The sequence below is a fragment of the Cyanistes caeruleus genome, chromosome 1 (genome assembly GCF_971803275.1).
Source record: "Cyanistes caeruleus chromosome 1, bCyaCae1.hap1.1, whole genome shotgun sequence".
Taxonomy (NCBI): Eukaryota; Metazoa; Chordata; class Aves; order Passeriformes; family Paridae; genus Cyanistes; species Cyanistes caeruleus.
Genome location: NC_141701.1, coordinates 66,527,538 through 66,548,586, shown reverse-complemented (window position 1 = coordinate 66,548,586; position 21,049 = coordinate 66,527,538). Strand labels below are relative to the sequence as shown.

Sequence of the window (21,049 nt, the reverse complement as noted above, 5' to 3'; positions counted from 1 at the left end):
CTGCCACCAAAAATTTCACTGAAAGGGGAAGAATGAAAAGAAATACAGGTATTTAAATAATTCACACTTATATGAGTATTTTCACAGCCACATGAAAAAGAATGTAAATTAAGCATAGCAAATAAATTGGATAAAAAGTATTAACCTTGCATTTGTGGGAAGGAATGTTGCTGTTTCTTCCTCAGCAGTCCATAGCTGATGTTATATTATCCATAATTATTATGTGGGTATTTTGTAGATATAATATGGGTGCTTCAAGCTCCCACTTGCAGCGAATCGCAGCCTAGCTTCCCTCTGGGCAGGACCTGCCCTTTTTTGAGGGGGCAGACCCTGGTGTGCTGCTGCCATTCCCTGCTTTGCCTGGATGGATATCTGCTTGTGGCGGAGCAGGATCACAGGATCACCTGCTACCCCTTTCTCACAGGGCCATGGCTGGAGTTGTACCTCCAGTTAGCACACAGCAGGAAGCTGGCACAGGCCAGATGCTGGGAAAAACTTTGATCTTTCATTCCACCTGGGACTACAATCCCTGTGGCCAGGATGGGAAGACACTGACAAGCAGCTTCCAACAGAGCCTCAAAAGGGTTTCACTCTTCTGTATTTCTGTGTGCCACAGGAATGTGCATTTGATTAGCATGCAGTATACATGGGAGACACACTCTCCAAGGGGACACCTGGTCATATTAAAAGTGGATGACACACCAGTCACAGCCTTCTCTGTTCATTGCAAGACTCCTTTGGTTCACATACCCTGTCTTTGCAGCTTTCTCCTCAGCTTGCCAGCTGGGCAGCCAGTGTAGAGCAGGAAACAGCACTGGAGGGTAGGAGTCATCAAAGCTTGTGCTGGTGAATCATCAAGCTGCAGGCTTCTGAGACCAAAAAAAACCCCACCTACACATCTGTCTGCCATGGAGAAAATGTAGGGAAGTTTTTGACAGTTCATGATCCATATTGTGCTGCCCATAAGCTTCAGTTCAGGGAGAACTGAACTCACTGCAAACCTGAACCTGTGCAAGGATGAGAGGGATCTGCTGCCTTTGTCACGGTGGTCAACCAGTCAGAGTAACCCCTTGGCCCCCATCCTGTAATCCAACTGAGGGAGGGCATGGAAGTTGTGTTTAAGCCACCAGTTCTGAGAGGATCTGCATGGAGGATGATTTCCAACCTGGAGAGCCACCAGGAATGCCTCAAGAGAACTAGTAACCTCACCCTGTCAGCTGAAGTAAGACTAGGCTAAAGTAAATGTGTAAAGCCTTGATTATAGTCAAATGTTTGGTAGAATCAAGATAAGGGTTCATTAGACAGCAGGCAATCTGGGCAGTGTAGCACTAAGGACCACATATAGTTCTTTCTCAGAGATGGAAAGGATTTGTCTCACCATCCAACATGCTTTTTTACTGAGTATCCCACCAAAATCATCTTCATTTGAATTTTATGTGAGAATCTTAGCTTCTTGGAGGCAAGAAAAAGGAGGGACATGACACCCTCAAATGTCTGCAAGTGCAAAACTGTTTTGCAGAGAAACTAATTCTGGAATGATGGAAAAGTGCTGTGTGCCCTGAGGTGTTCTTTGCACTCAGTGCAGAGCTCAAGGGGGACCTGTGCATGGCACCCTAATGTTGAGCATTGACCCTGAGGTGTAAGGCTGCTTTGGCTGTGGGACAGGGGAGCAAAGAAGAGAGATAGGCACTTCTTTCCAGGGGCATTCCACAGCAGACAGGTCACAACACAGGGTCCTGTGTTGGGACACTCGGCCAGGCAGAAATTCCAGCTTGGGAATCAGGCATTTTCCTGGTCAGGTAGAAGACATGGAGGTGTGAACAAAGCTGGTTCCTCTCAGTGCACATAGAGGTCCCCATGAGCTAATTTAAACCTGGGTTTGTACCCTTGCCAACAGACTACTGAATCTTCTTCATGGCTGGCCCTGGAAAGAAAAGGGGAAGGGAAAAGTGACCAACCAGCCCCTTTGCAGAGTGAACAGTTCCAGCTGCCTTTTACTGTCCTACAAAGCTGTGGGAACCTTGGAAGCCAAACCCACTTCAGGGGTAGCCTGAGATGAGAGCTTAGCCAATCTGAGAAGGTATGGGAGCACCAAAGAGAAATACAGATGATTTCTGCTTTGGAAGAGGCTCTCTCCCTTCTTTGGGATGGTCCTAGTGCCTCTTTGTAAGACCACATGCTTTCTGATTTCACAGGGAGCCCTGGATCAGTTCTAGGGAGGAAAATGGCTTGGTAAAGGCTAAGAGGCAACTAGTTTTTCCTGCCTTCCTTCTCCTCTTCCCTGACACATTGTCTTCATTCCTGACACATTGCAAAGCACAGCCCTTGTCTCCTCATGCCAGAAGCCCAGTACATGGGGGGATACAGCAGCTGCAGGAAAAGCAGGGTCTTCTGCTGCTCCCAGGACAGGCAGAGAACTTCTGACTGATTGTGGCCCCATGGGCATGGTCTCCACTACCCAAACCTGGCCATCCTTATCCTGAGGTAGAAATGCCTCTCATGCCAAGGGAAGTTTTTTCACACAAGAACTTGGACTCATGCTTTAATAACCCACCCTGCTTCTACTATTTTTGGAGACTGTCTAAAGGAGTGAAGCATGTGCATCTGACTTCAGCTGAAATTCAGCAAATTTCACCTCTTCAGAAAAAGTATCTTTGCAACTACAGGATAATTTTTAATCCCCCATATCCAATGACCCATATACTGCTCATGTCAAGACCAGGATGTCCTGAGGACAGACATGAGTGTTCCCTTCTGTGTAGCATTCCCTCTTTCTCCTCAGCTGCCTTCCTTCAATAAAGGATCTACTGTCTCGATCCCTTGGGTATCCACCAAACTTTCCTGCTCCATCTTTTCAGCTGTGATTTATTCACATCCTTCCTACTACAGCCAGAGATATTTTTTTCTTTTTCCAGCCCCTTGGTTTTATTAGTATTGTATAGTAGTGTATAACATTAGTTGTAAATGTGTTGGTTGTGTAGAGGCCCACACGTGATGGGATTTGACTGGAAGCATTTCACCAGCCAGATCAGAATCTACCTCCTCTTCACTGCACACATATCACTGCCTCAAAATGCAGTACTTCATGTAATTTTGATTCTGACAGTAAAGGCTGCACTGAAATCTCATCTGGGCTTGTTAGTGATATATTGACTTAAAATACCCTGCTTTAAAGAAAGCTAGGAAAGCAAAGAAAAACTCAAATCTCCCACTGAAAGCCAGTCCTTTCAAGGGAGAATGAGCAGTTTGTGGAACAGAAGCATTTTCAGTCCAAGAGAGACAGATAATGTGTATTTCAACAAAGCTAAAATATTTCTGGGTTATGTTGTCTTAATAGTTCGTGTTTTAGTAAGTGTAGCTAGTGCCACAGTCTGAAGCCACATTGGTAAAAAACTATCACTCACCTCATGCTGTCTATTACCAGGCCCTTGCTGCAGCCTCCAAACACTTTCAGCTATGCTGGCTGTAAAACAACTTAGAAAATTTCCCCAGTGCAGGCAGGCTTGAAGAAGAAACCAGTTTATTGCAATTCATGTAAGTGAAAAATACATGACATTAAGTTGCTTCCCAGAGGCATTGCTAAATGAATAATGGATAAACAATGTCAGTGACGCCCCTGTCACTGAGGCACAAAACTGAGGCTCAAAAAAAGAACAGCAGTGGCTGAAGGTTTCATTCAGCCTGGCGGGAAACTTCCCAATAGAAGGAGTCCCAGACAGAAAGAGGTATCTGCTGCTGCTTTATATGGAGATTACTTTCCCCATGACCACTCACTTCGCTATAAATTTCTTCTGCTCTGTGGATTTACACACTAAAAATATGTAATAGGGAAGGAATATAAACTCTCTCTTTGTGGTATCGCTGGCTCACATATTGCAGCTCAGCAGTCATGGACAGCATCCAGCATTAACACTCAAAGGGACCTGCCATATTTATGACTTCTCCAGCCTCACAAGAGCAAGAAAGGCTGGCAGAGAATGATTGAAGCACAGCTGAATGAAATGCATAGAATAAAGAGAGCAAATTTAAAATATTTTTAGAGTCTGAATTTCTATAGAAATGAGATCTATGCAATGCAACTTGTCTGGGCAAAAATGTGTGTGTGGTGGGTTGTTCTTTCCACAAACACCACACCATAGTTTGATTCTGCTCAGCTGCTGCCAATGACTTTTAAGAGGAGAACGTCAGCAGTCTTGGAGGCAATTCAGTTTGTCCATCATGGATGGAAACAGATGCTTATGCCTAATAAGCTTATGCTGATTAGCCTTATGGAAAAGCTAATAAACTCACCATCATTAGGCATCAGACTACAAAAAGAGGGTAAAGGTTTTTGAAACTGTATTTACCTATTCTGTAGCCCACAAAACTTCCCCTCCATGGCTTAAACTGGCTGAAAAATATCCTTGTATGTGTTTCAAATGCATTTGCCAGCCTCTCCAGGAAAAATAAAATAAAAAGTTTGATGTGCAGGTCACCTGGGAAGAGGTGGGTACAGTTGCAGAGTTTTATTCTTCTGCCACTTTCTGATTTCTCTAAAACTCTCTGCAGATGCAGATGCTCCTCTGTGGGGGCAAGGCTGCCATCACCCAGCCCAGGCTTTGCTGAGGGCACAGTGTGTGCTACTGCTTGTGAATTAGCACCTGCAATGTGGAGAGGGTCCTTGAATTTATAGTATCTGTTCAGGCTTCTGGGTAAGCAGAGAACGTGAACATCACCATATCTACAAGTTGAGCTAAGAGCATTGGGAAGGTTTTCCAAGCTGTGTTCTGCCACGCAATGAATGATTTTTTTTTTTTTTTTTTCTTCTATTTCACAAACGTAACTGACAAAATTTGGTTTGGGGAGGAGGAAGAAGTTCAAAAATATGTAGTCTGACATTGTTTTGCAAGATCAACAATTTTATACATATCCAAATGGAACTGCTTCCATTAGAGGATCCCCAAATATAATGATTTCCACAGTAGGCAAAGAAATCCTAATAATGAATGCAATTACATCAAAGACAGCCCATTACCTGTATTTATAATTAATGTGATCTTGGTGAAGGAGTGATGAGAGGCTATTTACTGCTTCTTATTGCAAACAACAGTGGTACCTAGATTTTTGCTCCCACATTTGTAACACATCAGAAGAGAGGGAAAATTGCAAAACAGTGGCTAATATCAAATGCCTCCAGAGAAAGCTGTGAGCATACTGTCTGATGTTCAGAGGTGAAAAAGCACCAAGAGTTTCCATTTCATCACTTTTAAAATCAGATCACTTGCTCAGGTGCTGCTTTGATTGATAATGCCAGTGTTTGCTTCAGAAATGTTCAGGCTCACTTCTCTGTGAAGAATATTCAGGACTAGGAAAGAAGTTTCGGCCTACACTGCTTCTGAATGAAGTGGAGCTCACACTGTGGTACTGATTATTTCAGGTCTGTGGAATTGAAGAAAGCTCTCTCTCGCCACACGCGGTATTAGCTTTCACTCAAAACCCTCCCAAACAGTAAAAACTTTTGACTTGATTGCAGCTGCTAAAGCAGGATTAAATGTATAACCAGTGTATGAACTGAGATCCCTTTGACTCTGAAGAGAGCCTCGAGCAATGATTCAAAACTACATGAACTTTCAACTTCAGTTCACTCAGGGCCGTGGGGTCTTCAGTTGTAAGCTGTGTTTTTCCAAGCATTTTTTCCTTTATTTTTCCTCTTTCTTTTGCTACAGGGTTCATTATTTTGCAGAGGATGGGTCTTTCTGCACTGCAGGGATCTATCTATCACTGCTGACTCTCTGCATCTTCTCCACATGGAAGAAGTAATTGGATTGTATTTTCTGCACACGACCAAGACAGCAGGGAAACCCAGAGCTGTAAGCCAGAGAACCAAGCTGTCTAGAGGGTAAGGAAGTACCTGATGCTCAAGAAAACGAAATGTCTAGGTCTAACAACAACATCTTTCCTTTCTTCCCATGGAAATGCTGAGACATGCTGAACTGCATTCATCAGAGTGCTCAGGAAGGTGAGCTCTTCAAGGAGAAGTGAAAACCATAAACCCCCCAAATGATCCATTCAAAAGTGCAGCCAAGGGACATTAAATCCTGTGAATATACAAAACAATAAGTAAGCTGTGGGATGCTAAATGTACAGGACATTTCTTAAAGTTACAATGCAATTACTGCAAAATCCAGTGGCTTTTTTACACTGCCAGGGTGTCCATGTGCTACCACATGGCTGATGTATATGATTATGCAGAAACAACTGCAACATCTGAGCCCAGACAAAAAGGCAAAAAAAGTTCCTTTATTTCCAGACAGCATTGTATTTATTATTATTATTATTATTATTATTATTATTATTATTATGCTGCAAAATGCTATGTTTTAGTCTTAAACATTGCGCTGTTTCTTTTTTTCTAACAACACTAACATTCTGACATAATTATATTTGGGGAAAGTGATGGGATTGCCAAGGCTTTATGCTGTTAGTCTTTAAGAGTTTAGTAGATGTATTACTTTCCTTCAAATGAATGCCTGCTTGTCATTGTCAGCCTTCTAGTGTTTGTCTTCCCCCCGCCCTCCTCCTTAGATCCGAGCCTAAAAAAAGAATCTCTTTGGAGCTTGATGTGTTGCTTGTAGCTATGTTAGAGAAGCTGTACTATTCTGGGAACATGCAGGCTCCTCCAAACAGCTCTTCCAGCAGTGACACCATGCATGGTTTTCATCTCAGCCTTAAGAACTTCCACTGGTCTCCTACCAAGCCCCAACAGCCAAATCCCAAGTGCTACAGGGAAGGAACTTCACTACACCAGACTGTCACCCCCCAAACTTGCAGTCATCATCATCATCATCCTCATCATCATCACCATCATCAGGTTTCCCATGTAGGCTGATTTGTGCATTTCTCTTCAAGAAATATTTTACCAACCTTGACTGGAATAAAGCACTGCCACAGGGGGAAGACTGTCTGCTATTATTTTCCACTTATAAAGTACACAAATCTGCATGATGGGCCAAATTCTCCTATTGCAAAGATTATTTGTTACACGAAATAGCTAAAACAGCAGAAAGAAACCATTCCTGGAATTTATGACGAAACAATTTTTCTTTAAAGCAGCAAAACACCACCATTGTCCCACTCGGCATATTAACACTCACAGTAGTGATGGCAGTCACAAAAATGTGGGGGAGTATATGATTAAATCAGTATTTCTTAAATAGTTTTGGATTGTGAAAGCTGATATTTTGGAACAATAACAGAGAACGTACGATGTTCTGAGCTGTCAGAGTTTCTGAGGGGGCAGATTCAAAGGTCTTGCGTCACTTAATGCCTCCCAATCTCCAGATCAATGGAAGAGGAGCAATGGGGACAGGGTGTTGTACTTGCAAGTTGGATGAGTTATGATCTGTTTTCTTTTTTCTTTTTTTTTTTGAAGAAAATACATAATTTAAATCTGCTGTCATGGAAATCTAAAATTACACAGTACCATACACAGATTTCTTACACAAAATATGAGCTGGTACATATATGTGTGCAGGTATTTGTGTTGTAATTTAAAACATAACATCACTGCAAGCTAAACAAGTTTAGGGAACTTCTCTGAGAGAAATTCTTTACCTCAGGAAGAGGATCTGCAATAATGAAAATCAATGTGGCAGACAGAAATAGCATTTAAGCCTTTACTAGCAAGATATGACACATCAAAGAAGTTAAATTGATCTTCCAGCCTTCTGCCCCAAATATTGCTGCTGCAAGATGAGCCTCCTTTTCTTTGTGCTGACAACTACACAATGTTACTGTCCCCATCAGTGTACGTTGCATGCTGTCTTTGCCACCACCCTCTCTCCATCACCAGACATCTGAGCTACAGTCAAAGATTTGAATTGACAGGAGCAGAGTTTTGCATGGGCAGTGACGCTGTGAAGTCAGTGAAACCCAACAAATGTGGACCCTTAGCTTGTGAGCAGCCACAGACACTGGGATTTCAGTAAGCAGCATGACTGAGGCTAAACTTGGTATCATAACAAAGCGTGGGTCTAAATAAAAGCTGCCTTAAACTCCCTGGAGGTTTGCTGCTTCTACATGAGGACTTGTCAGAGAGTAGCTCTCCTACAGAAACAGCCATACCAAATATAGTGTGCTGGAGTAAATGCAAGAGGCAATGCTGGAAGAACACTAAAATTGTTTTGCTTTCTTATTTTTCTTTTTCTTTTTCTTTTTCTTTTTCTTTTTCTTTTTTTCTTTTTCTTTTTCTTTTTCTTTTTCTTTTTCTTTTTTTCTTTTTCTTTTTCTTTTTCTTTCTCTTTTTCTTTCTCTTTTTCTTTTTCTTTTTCTTTTTCTTTCTCTTTCTCTTTCTCTTTCTCTTTCTCTTTCTCTTTCTCTTTTTCTTTTTCTTTTTCTTTTTCTTTTTCTTTTTCTTTTTCTTTTTCTTTTTCTTTTTCTTTTTCTTTTTCTTTTTCTTTTTCTTTTTCTTTTTCTTTTTTTTTTCTTTTTTTTTTTTAATGGATGCTGTATCTTAAGGCATTTGTGTGTTTGCCCTTCTAGCTCTGTGATTCCTTCAGTTAGTGAGACAACACAGCCATTTTCAGAAGCTCAGGTCTTTCTAAAGGCCATGTTTTGGGTTGAGAGACTCTGTTATGTGCCAGCCCCAGAGAAGCTGGTGAGCAAGTTACTCTCTCAGATGACTGTCAGCCACCAGGACACCCTGATTATGTCACTTTTCTGCTGTTCTGCTGTGGGTCAATTGCATAGTTAGCTTTGATTTAGCTGTGTATTCATGCAGGCAGGTGCAGCTAGGACAGGAAGCAGCCAGACACAATAGTACAGACATTTTCCCACTTTACCACAATGGTGTATTTTTATAGAATGGCAGAATGGCTTGGGTTGGGAGGGACCTTAAAGATTATCTGATTCCAACACCCAGAGACATCATCTGGTTCTATGGGTGGGACACCTTCCACTAGACCATTTCCTGGCAACTTCCTTGCTGCCCCTTCCCTCCTGCTCTGTTCAGGATGGCAGGTGTTCCTCATGCAGCTGCTGTGACCTGCAGGAAATGTGCAAGCATGTCAAGCTGCAGGACCTGTAGACAGCAAAGTAGTGATCTTACCTGGAAGCACAGGTACACCAAAGCTGAAGGCAAAGCTCCCCTGGTTCACAGAAACCTGAATTTTCACCTGTGTGTTTTAAAGCACAGCAAGCAGTAGCACTTATGGGAAGTTTCATTCTTTGGGCCTTTTTATTCCACACAGTCTTCCTCATCTGCATCTTCTTTTTCAATTTTTTTTTTTTTTAATTTGGACTTTTTTTTTTTTCTTAATTTAACTTCAGCACTCAAAGCAGAACGCAGTGAACCCCTTGTATGTCAGCACAAAACCCTTGCTAGAAATGGTTTTGATTGAAGCTGGGCCAGCTCTCACCTGCCCCAATCCAATGCCCTTTCGGCTCCCCTGAGGAGAGGCCTTGCTGGAAAACTTTGCAAGCAGTAGAGTCTGGTGCAGCTCCATGGCAAGTCAGAATAAAACACAGAAATGCTCCTAAATTCCCCTCTGGGCTGTGAGAGGGATAAGATGTCCCAGTGCTTATGTGTCCGTACAGAGCGCATTTCCACACTGCAAAGTGTGGGTGTTGCTTGCTGTGGGAGGGACAGAAACCGAGTGATACCTTCCCTAGTGACCCATGCTATAACACACCCCTGTGGGTGCTAGAGGGAGGTTAGCCTAAATAAAAGCAAGGAGATGTCCTAGGAGAGTGTGTGTGCTTCTGAATGACAGCTGAGCCATCTGTGGCCACCAGCATGGCAGAGATCACCTGATGCTTCAAGCATCACCAGCAATCTCATCTATAAGCTGGCACTTTTTTTGTTTTAAAATAGCAGTAGTTTTCTGAGTAATAGGAGTACACTCATGCTTGGAAACAGTAGAACACATAAAATCTTATCTATTTCAGTGCTAGAAAAAAGAAGAGGTCAAAGCTCCAGGAATTAGTGTTTCTTAGCTGAACTCTTGTAGACTGAGTTTTGGTCCAGAGTGGATTTTTTTTGTGACCCAGTGGTAAATTTCTGAATAAAGAACCTTATGATACAGAGACAATACCTGTAAGAAGCTTTTAACTCTAGATGTGCTGGAGGTCATTTTGGAAACTTGTAGTATCTTTTCTTCTCACAGCAGTGCTTGCAAATGGATTGAAATCTTCCTCGGGGATTTCTGTAACAAAGTGGGTAGAAATTTAAGTGCTTTGTAATCTCTGTGGGAAGAGATAGTATCAGGTAGAGTAGGTAATTTGAATTACTTAGAGAAATGATGCTTTTGAAAGCCTTACTTCACTCTTGTGAAAACCAGTTGGTAGCAAAATTACATTCCAAAAGCTTCTCTGCATACTCCCCTAATGAACTTCTGATTTACGTGCAGTTTGTAGATGAGACTTCTTTCTCCTAATGTCATTTTCTTCCTTTTATTCAAGGCAGATTTCTGGTTTAGAGGGAAATATTATGTAGCATGTATAGCCGCTGTGGAGGAATTATTGCAAATACCTCATCTGTAATCCTTTTGTTCATCCACTCTGAAACCCCACGTCTCACTTCTCCATGGAGGAGAGGATATTGTGTTTGACTTATTACAAAGCCTAAAGCATTCTTAGGATTAACTGCAGCTAATCACTAAAAATATGCCTTCTCATTTTGCAACTGTTGTGACTCTTCAACATGGGAAAAGTGTTTCCTACTTCAAAATCTATTTTACTTTTCATTTTTGTTTCCCTTCCAAAGGCTGGGCCTGGGCCTCACCAGCACACCTAATAATGTCATCAGGACTACGGACATGAGGAGGCTGAGGTATCCCGCACCCAGCAGTGAAACCATGCCAGTACAAAGATCAAAACCAAAAGTGACTGGACCTCAGACAAAGGAGGAGAAGGGAAGTGGTTGAAGTCTCCACACAGATGTCTGATTACAATTCCACCAAGGTGGATTTGAAACTGTGTCACAGCTCAGCCTCTTCTCCCCAGTGCCTGTGGAGCCGGCTTCCAGCGTGACACATCCCATCTTTGACTCACCAGGTAAGGCTGGGATATCAGTATGAAAATTGGGCAAATACTGACTTCTTTTGACGTACAATAACTTTGTTGTACCTATGATACAATATATTTATGTAATGTTTTCAGCTTATGCATGACTATGGGCTGGAATTAGTAGCTTTTGAAGGATAATGCTGAAGAAAGGAATGTCGGATACTGTGCTGGGGTTTAGAAAACTGACCACTAATCTAGTGTTTTCCAATAAGCCACCCTGATTTACAGCACAGAATAAAAGTTGTCTCAAGAAGTAAGTGAAATAAACTTGTGCTTCAAGACATAAACAAGCTTCATGAAAGGTTGGCATAGGAACAATATCCCCTTCTGACACATTACTTTACAACTGCAGAATGTGAAACTGCTTGCATCATTCTCTGAAGGATCTAGTCCTGGCAGTTTTAGATACTAGGTAAGTAATTTTTTAAATTTATAGATTCTCCAACTTCTTTCAATGGAAATATAGGTTTTCAAGGATATTTTACACAGGTCAATTGCTATGTAGAGACCAAGAGCTTCATTTCCTCAATCACATTTCATGATTGCATTAGAGGGACTTCACAGATGCCCAGGGACTGATGAACCACATGAGGAAAACCAGGAGACAACTCAGACCAGGAATCGGATTCTGTCTGACAGTTTTCTACACCTGATGTGTCTAAATCAATGCTGTTTTTTAATTATTATTTTTTTTCTTAATTGCAGAAGTCATGCTTCAATTCAGCTAGAAAATAGGAACTTAAAGAAAGAGCTTGAATGTCTGTGGCAAACCTGTAAGGATGGACATACAACATGGTTGTAAAGTTTAATTCTAGACTGAAAATCAATGAATAGACAAAGATTCATGTTTCTAAGAAAACAAAGGCATAAATCTACAGCCATTTTGAGGAATGATGTGCAGATTTCTCCTGAGGGACATACAAAGAAGGCCCACACCTACAGAAAGGCTGTCCCAAGATTATGTCACCTATATGTATCATGAAGGAATTTTCTTCTTGGCTGCTCAGAGGAGGATTTTTAACATTTGCCTCCCATTTATTCCACAACATTTCATTGCTGAGTAACTTGTCCTTCTTCACACCATTTTAATTTGATGGCAAGTACAAGTAATGCAGAGACCTTTCTTTCCTAAGGGAAATTAAGAAAATAATTCATTCTTTTGCTCAGTAACTCAACAGAATTCAATTTGGGTTCATTCTTTTAGGAAAGGTGTTTATCTAGTTCTGTCAAATTAAAATATGGAATGAAAAATGTCAAAAATACTGACCATCTTGTCATCACAATTCTTAGTTCTTTCATGCCATGCTTCCTCCACAGAGAATTTTATTTTGAAGAGAGAAAAACTAACATAAAATCTTAGAAGGTGTAAGTCACACCTGTAATTTCTGCATATTACTAAATACTAACACTATGTGCATGGCACAATGCTTCAGCAAACCACATTGATTTGGCTTTTTGAGCTCATTTATAAGATTTTAATTTTAATTTTTTTTCCTACATTTACTTCGATGTATATTTGCCAGATGAATTGTATGCACAGAAAAAGGTGTAATAAAGGGGCAGGAGTATCAGCTGCATTATGTGTCCCTGAGAGACAGAGCAAAAACATTATTTGGAAATTTCTGTGGCACAGAGCCCTGCTGGCAGCTGCTGATCTCATTCCTTTCCCTTACATGGGGTTGTTAACACGAGGACACATAAGGGAATGGCTGAGGACTGGAGAGGCCATGACTAAAGTGAATATTGATTCTCTTTTTCCTTAGCCTGTGTAGAAAACATCGATCAGTAGTGCAGCCTGAGAGAAGGCTGAATGAATTAATGGAAGACAGAACCCTCTCGGAGCTACTGAATACACAGAAAATCAGCCTGGCTCGGGATCTGTCTGGGCTGCAAGTACTTTGCAGTAGGCTGGGCTGCTTGCGATTCTCCGCTCTCACGCTCCTCGCTCCAACATCAGCTTTTGGGCGTTAGCATTAGCTGTTTTTATTTCATTATGCTTTTATTTACTGTTGGCAGGAGAGGAGGACTGGAAGCTGCCCAGAGTGCTGGCTGCAGCCACCGACAGACCTCTCTTTCCCCAGGGCTGGCTGCAGCACAGAATTGTCAGGCACTGAGTGTATTTCGTATCCAGAGCAAATTTTCCAAAGTGCCTAAATGGCTTGAAACTGCAGGTTCTGTTGGCCAAGATCAAGTAACTTGCTTGGGAAATGGCTTCCACTTAGCTTTCTTTTTATCTCTCTCCCCATGTTTGTGCATTTTCATTTATGCAGAAATCATTTAGCTCTTCTTCCCTTTATTTAAGCAGGCAAGGAAACAGCGAGCTTCAAAACTACAGAATTCCTTGAAATCTTTTAACTTCAACCATTCTGTCTCTGATAGAAAAACGTGTATTTGCTTTTTAATTCTCAGTAACTTTAACTGGTTCTGGTAACTTTGTACCCACAAGCACAGAACACTAGATGGATATACTGCAGCAAAATGAGTTACATGTTTTTATTTAGAAACAAGTACCTTTAAAATATTTACCTGTCTGCCAAGACTTGGAAAAATGAGAAAGCAAGTTCAGCTCAGTACACAGAGCAGTTCCTCACTGCCTGACTCTCCTGGCATGTCACGTAACACATGCTGAGCAAAAGCTAAAAAGCCCTTCGTTGCTTGTAAAAATGAAGAAAGCTCCTTATTGGAAAACAGCTCTTTTCAGAGGCATTACAGCTGTGGATGATACTGTAGACATACTTCTCAGCCATCAGGCAGAGTGCCCAGCAGGGACCAGATTTCAGCAGTGTCAGTAGGTAAGATGTGTAACAGCGATAAGTCCAGTTGTGTTGTGCCAGGGCATCCTACTTTTCTTTATACCTACATTGCACAAACAACACACACTAACAGCATACATTTACATGAAACAAGCAATGATTGAACATACCTATTTAATTTTTCACCTCCCCCTAAGTCAGGAGAGTCACCCTGGGTCACCCTACACTGTTCTGATGTCCCATTCTCTCCTGACACATCTGCAGCTCTGCTGTTTCATGTTAGGAGACCTTTCAGTTTTGGCTTTGCTCTGCCAGTAACATCTGGTGCTGTTCCCTTCTGCTGTGACTGCAGCTGGCTGCTCCTTCCTGAGGGAAATAGATGATTTCTTGAGGCTGTGGTGATCTGGTCTGGGAGGTGCTGTACAGTCTCAGATAGGAGGTCTTGACTATCAGTCTCCTGTCTGTTCAAGATCTTACAAGCTGAATGCCTTTGTAACCTCCTCTTGGACTTGAGGGTGGCACCAGGTGCTGGGGCTCTTTCACACCGCAGGGTTTGTAACATCTGGCTGATGCCATGGGTTATAACAATAAATGACACCACGCACAACAAACATCTCCAGGGGTTTCTCCAACTTCAGTCTCTAATCTCTCAGGCTTCCTGTGCCCTGTATGTGTCTATAATGCTTTAGAAATGACAACTGCAGTGATTTTGACATTGGGGATCCATGTGAAGCTGGTGCAGAGGCTGGTAAGAGGCTGCCCTGACCCTCTGGGCCCAGGATTGTCACATTCTTTCTGCATTTGAACTGCAAGTGGAGAGGGCACAGAAGGGTCAGACAGATATCCTTATGATCCCGCTTTCCTCTGTGTCATGGGACTTTGTGCACAACTGGCAATTATAGATGTAGCCCTGAAACTCACACCAAGCTTCTGACCTGTTCTCACACACTATTTTATGCAGCATGTCATGTCCAACATGGCTGTAATGTCTTCTGTCTTACTCACATCCAGCTCTGTCTCCTGCTTTTTTTAACTTCTCTCCCAGGAATTTCTCTTAGGCAGACTCTTCTTCCATTATTCAGACTCAAATCACTTTTCACCACTGTTTTGTTCCACATCAAAGCCTGTAACCTCACCCCTTTTCAGTTAGGGCTCCCAAAAGCCTAGAAAGCTGCTTTGAGGATGCTGGTCTCTGGAGCTGGGGCAATGAGCTGGGGTGGCTGTACACGTTCCTGTTATTGAGAGCAAACAGACTTGTCCATACTGTTTGATTTCTTTCTCCCCAGGGATTTGGCTGGGCTATTTCCCTGGCAGTTCACTGTTTTCCCTGTCTGACAGTGTTTGCTGTGGGCAGTCATGCTTGGCCAGAGGATAATGCTCCATGGCTCTGCTCAGGCAAGCCTGTCTCCCACATGTTCAGCGTATGCTGTGTAAGGAATGTCAGACCTTTGCTGGAACTACTGGGTGGCTGCTTAGGAGAAATGCTGGGAGTCAGCACAGGCACATCCCACAGTCCCCACTGTGGGCAGTAGGTTGTAGCAATTGCCAGAGCCTCCCTTCTGGGCTGTAAAGGTTTTGCAAGCAGCCCTTCTGCGTGGTAATCTGTGCAGCATACCCAGCTTGCTGTATTCTAGAGACATTGCTGGGCCCTACCCTCTCCTCACCTGAGAGCTTTGGAGGCCCAGCAACATGTGTTATACTTGTCTGAGCGCTCAGCAGTGACCTCTTTGTGATGCTGGCTGATCTCTCAAGGGCTGGATCCATTTCTCTCAATAATTTCACTTGCACTCTGGAATCCCACTAGCAGCTCTTGTTTTTAATTAAGGGCTCCATAATGTCTCCAAAGATATGCTTAGTGTCAGAGATCTTACATCTGAAACATAAGGCTCAATTGCCTCATTTTTTTATTTTTGGTTTTGAGCACAATTACTGAGTCCCTCTACAATCTTATTCTGTCCAGGTCAAGTCTACAAATAACTTTCTTGATGGTTCAATTGTTCCAAGTATTATTTTGAAAATAATAAGCGACTCTCTCAAGTCACTTCTTGTCCTTTTTGCTCAGTGAGACAATGAAAAGTTTTACTTCCATGTTTTCTCACTCTCTGTCATGGCCAAGTCCATGTATCAATTCCCTGCTCACATGAACACTTCAAACCAGCTTTTTGAGCTCTCGGTGACCTAAATGCCTTCTGGCTGTTTGCCTGCTTCGTTCCCAGGCTGTCTTTCTGTGTCCACTGCACTGGCTGATGACAAACTCTGTCCCACCTCTCAGAAAGAGACAGCTTATCTCCAGCTGCAGATGATCCCTTTGGATTAGTTAATAAGAGAGAAGTCCTGTTAGAATCTGTAGCAAACATTCCTCAGGTAGCTGCAATAAATGAGGAAATGTTTAAAGGTGAGCTATGTCCTAATATCACCTGTTGGAAAGGACTTTATGTTTCATATATTTCATATTATTGCTCTGAAAGACTAAACTCAGGAGCACATTACCAATTGAAGTGCTTGTGGAAATTAAATCCATGTTTAAATGAATTTGAAACTTTTAATGCAAAATTGAGCACTTAGAAATTTTGCATCAACTCCTACTTAATTAAAATTAATAAGGTTTCAGAGAGTTTTAGTTGGGATAGATGAGGAAAGAATTTGGCCTTAAATGTGTAATTAAAATACAATTACATTGGAAGGAAGTAATTACTGAGGTTGTACCTCAAAAGCATACCTAATGGGCTATCAGGAGAAAAGGTTTATGTGTTTGGTTCACCAGCTATACTAGATATAAAAGGATGCAGTCACTGAAAGAAAGAGATATTAGTAAGATCATTTAGGTAGATAGTAGCAGCTCTTTTATGGTCAAATCATTCTGGCTACATTTAGAAAGGGGACTACTTCATCTTAGTTTGGGGCATGCAAGCACCTCCACAGGTTTTCCTTCTGACACATTTAATTGTTTCCCAGCCCTCTCATGGGCCTGTGAGAGAAGGAAGCATTGTTAAACCAGTGTCAAACATCTCTGGATGAGGGAAAAGTTAGCACTGAACGACCTCAGTGTCAGAATCAGCTGTCTGATTTTAGGAACTATTTGACAAGGGAATACTCAAACTGAAGGGCCTAATCTGACCCTGGTTAAAACCATGGAGGGAACGCTCCTCTTGGTCCCTGCACCAGTCTGCATGAAGCCCTGAGCATAGAACCAGAATTGTGGTGTCAGTTTTGCATAAACCTAAACTTGGTTTTGTTTTTACATTATTGCCCTGGCACACCTATGAAAAATGGTTTAATAAATATGACATTCCACAACATGCACAAAACAGACAGGTTTGGGAGTTAAAGCTGAAGTGTGAGCATTAAAACTGAAGTCACTTTGTGCTCTGTGGAGACAGAACAATCCATCATGCATTTGATTTTTTTTTGTTTTGTTTTGTTTGGCTTTTTTTCTTTTTTTGGGTAATGTGATAGGTTTTGGTTTTGAAGTTAGTGGTGAAGTTTCTGTTGACTGTACTGGAGTTTGGATTAGGTTCATGGAAATAAACGGATTATATTTTATAATAAACTCTATAGGTAGTCAAAGATGCAAGGTTCACAGTCCCATTTGGATCAGATCCTTTTCAAAGGTTCAGAGTCATGGATTGCATCGAATTTCCTGGAACACCTGGGTGTAACGTTCAGCTTAAATCATATCAACATGATTTGATTGTAAGGTTTTGATTTAACCTTGTTTCTTCACATAACTTTCTGAGGTTTCTAACTGTGATTTTTACAAGTACAGTGTGTTTTGTAAAAGAAGTGTGGGAGAGGAAATATACCTGTCTCTGCTGTGCAGTGTCCCCTTTGATACAGTATCAAACATAGTGTAAGTAGCCTGATGTTTTAATCAACAGATCCATGTCCTTGGCAAGGAGGTGAATTTAGGATTTAGTGAAATGCACTCTGCTGAACTGTTGACACTCAGTTCATAGTCAAACTTGTATTGGTAAAGAGGAACACCCGCCTTGTATTGAAGATTTAGCTCAGTAAAATAAAAGTTGGTTACAGTAATTTCTCTCTACCCTTACATTCCCTGCAGCAATGCTTGTTACATGGGTAAGTAACACATGGAGAGTTTGACTTAGCATTTTTCACACCAAAACCAGATGTCTTCAGTAATACTCAACCAGGATATTTTTCAAACTTGTTTTGTTTTGTTTTTAATGCAATGCTGAAGATGTGGGATTGTCAGTGTTGTGGTACGTCATCATCTAAAATGGTTTCCAAGTTAGAGCTCCCAAAGAAGCCTGAGAAAGGGTGTTTCATGTACAACATTATCAGCACTTGTCAACAGGGCAGGGCTGAGTGAAGTCAGCCTTCTGTGGCTGTAATAGCACAAGAGCTTCCTTCCCTTCAATAGTTTCTTTCTTTTTCCCCAGGGTCGTGTAGCAACTAACACCTGAAAAAGCAGCCTTTATATCTTCCTCAAGCTAATTAAATACAGATTCAAGCCGAGGAGCAATATTGCTAAGTGTCCTTTTGTTACCTTGTTAGTCTCTGAAGATTCTCACATTTCAGTCGTGACTGACCTAAGTGGCAGCAGAGTTCTCAGCCATGGAAACCACATCTGGAGAAAATTCCACCTCTCAAAATCACAAAGCTCTTAAGGATTTACACGGAGTGACATTAACTACCAGGATCAAATAAATGTAGCGAAAACATGCTCCCAATCACAGAGGTCACTGAAGAGCCACACAGGTTTGGCTTACGCTGAGTTTTGCCTTTTTGTACCCATATGAAACATTTTTTTTAACGGTTCCAGAGTGGGGGGACAAATTTATAAGATAAACTAATGGCTTGAAGTACGCAGCTGAAACAGGCAAAGACTATTGCTTATGTCTGCACAGCATCAATAGCAGCATATTTTGAGTGTGATTTACCTCCTGTAATCTTCGGCTTCCCCCCCAGACAGGGCCACTGGTGGAGCAGATGCTGTCAAAAGGAGAACATCATGATGGCTGAGCCCTGCTGGATGTGTTCAGAGTCTGGATGGAGGCCATTCAAGCCTTTTCACCTGTATTTCATACCAAGTTTGGAACAATGTGTTTTAGTTGATACGGTGGTGTTTGGCCAAATGTTGGACTCAACGATCTTGGAGGTCATTTCCAACCGTAATGATTCTATGATTCTATAAATACAGGTACTCACTGACACACATCTGTGCCATTCAGTTTACAGGATTGTCCAGGTGCTAAGGGTTTGTATTTTGTATCCTTTACACAGATGAAAAGACTCCTTCCAGTCTTTTAATTTGTAACCTGTGTAACTACACTGTATGAGGTGTTTATGTCTGAGAATTTCAGGATTTGGCAACAGTTTTCCACAGGACATGGGATAGTGCTTACTTCCTTTTTTTTCTTATTTTCTTTTACTTATTAAAGACAAAACACAAATCTGTGCATTTTAAAGCAGCTCTCTGAAATTTCATGGCTTTATAATTGCAATCTATTGGACTGAAAACTAAATCTAAAATTAGACATAAAAATCACAATATTACCAGTCCTGGATTTAAGGCTTATATCACTGTGAATTTCTACAAAAATATTTAAGAATCAATTTAAATGCTAATGGACTTGTTTGCCATAAAACTAGGCAGTAGTCATAATAGCTGCTTCATAGCCATAGTATGGGTCTTTCCTTCACTGGACTTCACTTGTGACATTAAATTTAGAGATGTTGCTGTGTATCATAGACCTATGCAAAAGGGAGGGGGGTGGAGGGGGGAGGGGGTGGTTCTCTGAAACCCTGCAGAAAGCAATTTCTCAAAACCTGACATTGCTCATGTGGACTTTGAAAATCTGATTGTAGAGCCAGACACAAACTTGTGTAATCCTGAGGCAGAGTTAGAGGCAGAAGTACTTGTCTCTTCCTGCCCTACCTGGTGATTTGCTGTGGTCCCCAGCTTTGCCTGTGGGATGTCCTCTATATACAGACTTCAAAACTGGATCCGTCTGCCAGATTTGTGCAGTTCCTTTGGGCTGCACTTTTTGGAGACCACAGGCACTTCCCACTCTGGGTGGTGGTGGGGTTACAGCCAGAGGCTCTTTCCATTTAAATTGGGACCAGCTGCATCATTACTTCTGAAAAGCACATTCTGTGACCTCTATCACACCATCTAGGGCAGGGTCTGAGACCGTGTGATAGAGGGGATGGTGAGGTGGCTCCTTTGCCCAGCACACAACCAGTGACATTGTTAAACTTTTGATATGAGGACCTGGGAACAGCACCTTCCCACACATTTTTTGAAGCAGTCACCGGCAGTGCTGTACAAGCAAATGGCCCTGGGTCAGGCCATCCACACAGACCTGGAGCATCTCTGTTCACAGTCACTACCAACTCATTCCTGAGCTGATGAAATCAAGTCTGCTGTGAGGCTGTGTCCTGTGTCCAGGCTCTCCGATGTCAAGAGATGACTTGGTGTAGGTTGCTGGCTCTCTGCTCTCTGGCTTTCATCTCTGCTCAATTTTCAGGCACATCCATTGGATTCGTCCATGTGACAAAACTAAGATGTGGCTATGGACACACTGTCATGTATACAAGCACAAGATGGTGGTGACCCCTTACCCCATTTTGGCCTGTGGTGACCAGCACTCATCCAGCAATTCCTGGACATGAGGTAAGAGTCAAGCCCAGGACTATTCCAAATACACAGTGTTAAGAAAAAGTTGTTGAATGACATGGGCAAGAAAGAATTGTTCTGTGCCAGGGAACAACTCCAGACATATTTAATTCATTGTTGTATTTGTAGCATTTGAAGCCTCTTTCATTTGATCAAAATTGTTTGGAAACTGCCTAGCAAATCCCAAGGTCATTTGGGAGAACTGGCAGGGAAAAAAAGAGGGAGGAAAAAAGCAAATAAACACATTTGCCAGTAGCAGTTTTTACTAAATAGCTAGGCTGGGAAAAAAATAAAAAAAAAAGTGAAGAAAGCTTTCCTCCTGGTACTTGTGGATTGGGTCAAAACAGGCAATCATAGCCATCCACAAGCATGTTCATGATCCACAAAATGTGTATACAAGGAAATGAAAATCTGGGAGTGACAAGTGGAAGGAGAGTGAAAAAGTTGCTCCAGTGAAGCTGTTGATGGAGGAAGGCTGCTCCTGGTGTGTCCCCACAAAACAGAATGCACTTACTGAGACGGCTGAAACACCTTTGGACTTTCTGTCAGAAGAGGAAATGTGATTTTGCAATGCAGCTAAGCCTGAAAGAGGATGGAGGGTCAGGACAAG

General features: G+C 41.9%; 2 long non-coding RNA genes across 5 annotated transcripts in view; one reads left to right on the top strand and one right to left on the bottom strand.

The window, feature by feature from the left end:
* LOC111925355 (uncharacterized) overlaps positions 1-21,049 on the top strand; it is a 99,162-nt gene that overhangs the window by 64,253 nt on the left and 13,860 nt on the right. Inside the window, exons 9-13 of the long non-coding RNA XR_015289016.1 lie at positions 5,706-5,878; positions 10,742-11,031; positions 18,200-18,518; positions 18,729-18,960; positions 20,291-20,436. This is a non-coding gene — a long non-coding RNA (uncharacterized LOC111925355). The remainder of the gene's footprint in view (positions 1-5,705; positions 5,879-10,741; positions 11,032-18,199; positions 18,519-18,728; positions 18,961-20,290; positions 20,437-21,049) is intronic.
* LOC111925357 (uncharacterized) overlaps positions 2,899-21,049 on the bottom strand; it is a 41,260-nt gene continuing 23,109 nt past the window's right edge. The window contains exons 7-9 of one of the 4 annotated variants that reach the window (XR_015289018.1): positions 13,570-16,164; positions 10,071-10,181; positions 2,899-6,077 (exon numbers count right to left, since the gene is read on the bottom strand). This is a non-coding gene — a long non-coding RNA (uncharacterized LOC111925357). Of the gene's footprint in view, positions 6,078-8,797; positions 9,023-10,070; positions 10,182-13,319; positions 16,165-21,049 lie in introns of those variants that run through there. The other 3 variants (XR_002862199.2, XR_015289019.1, XR_015289017.1) reach the window with 3 other exon arrangements.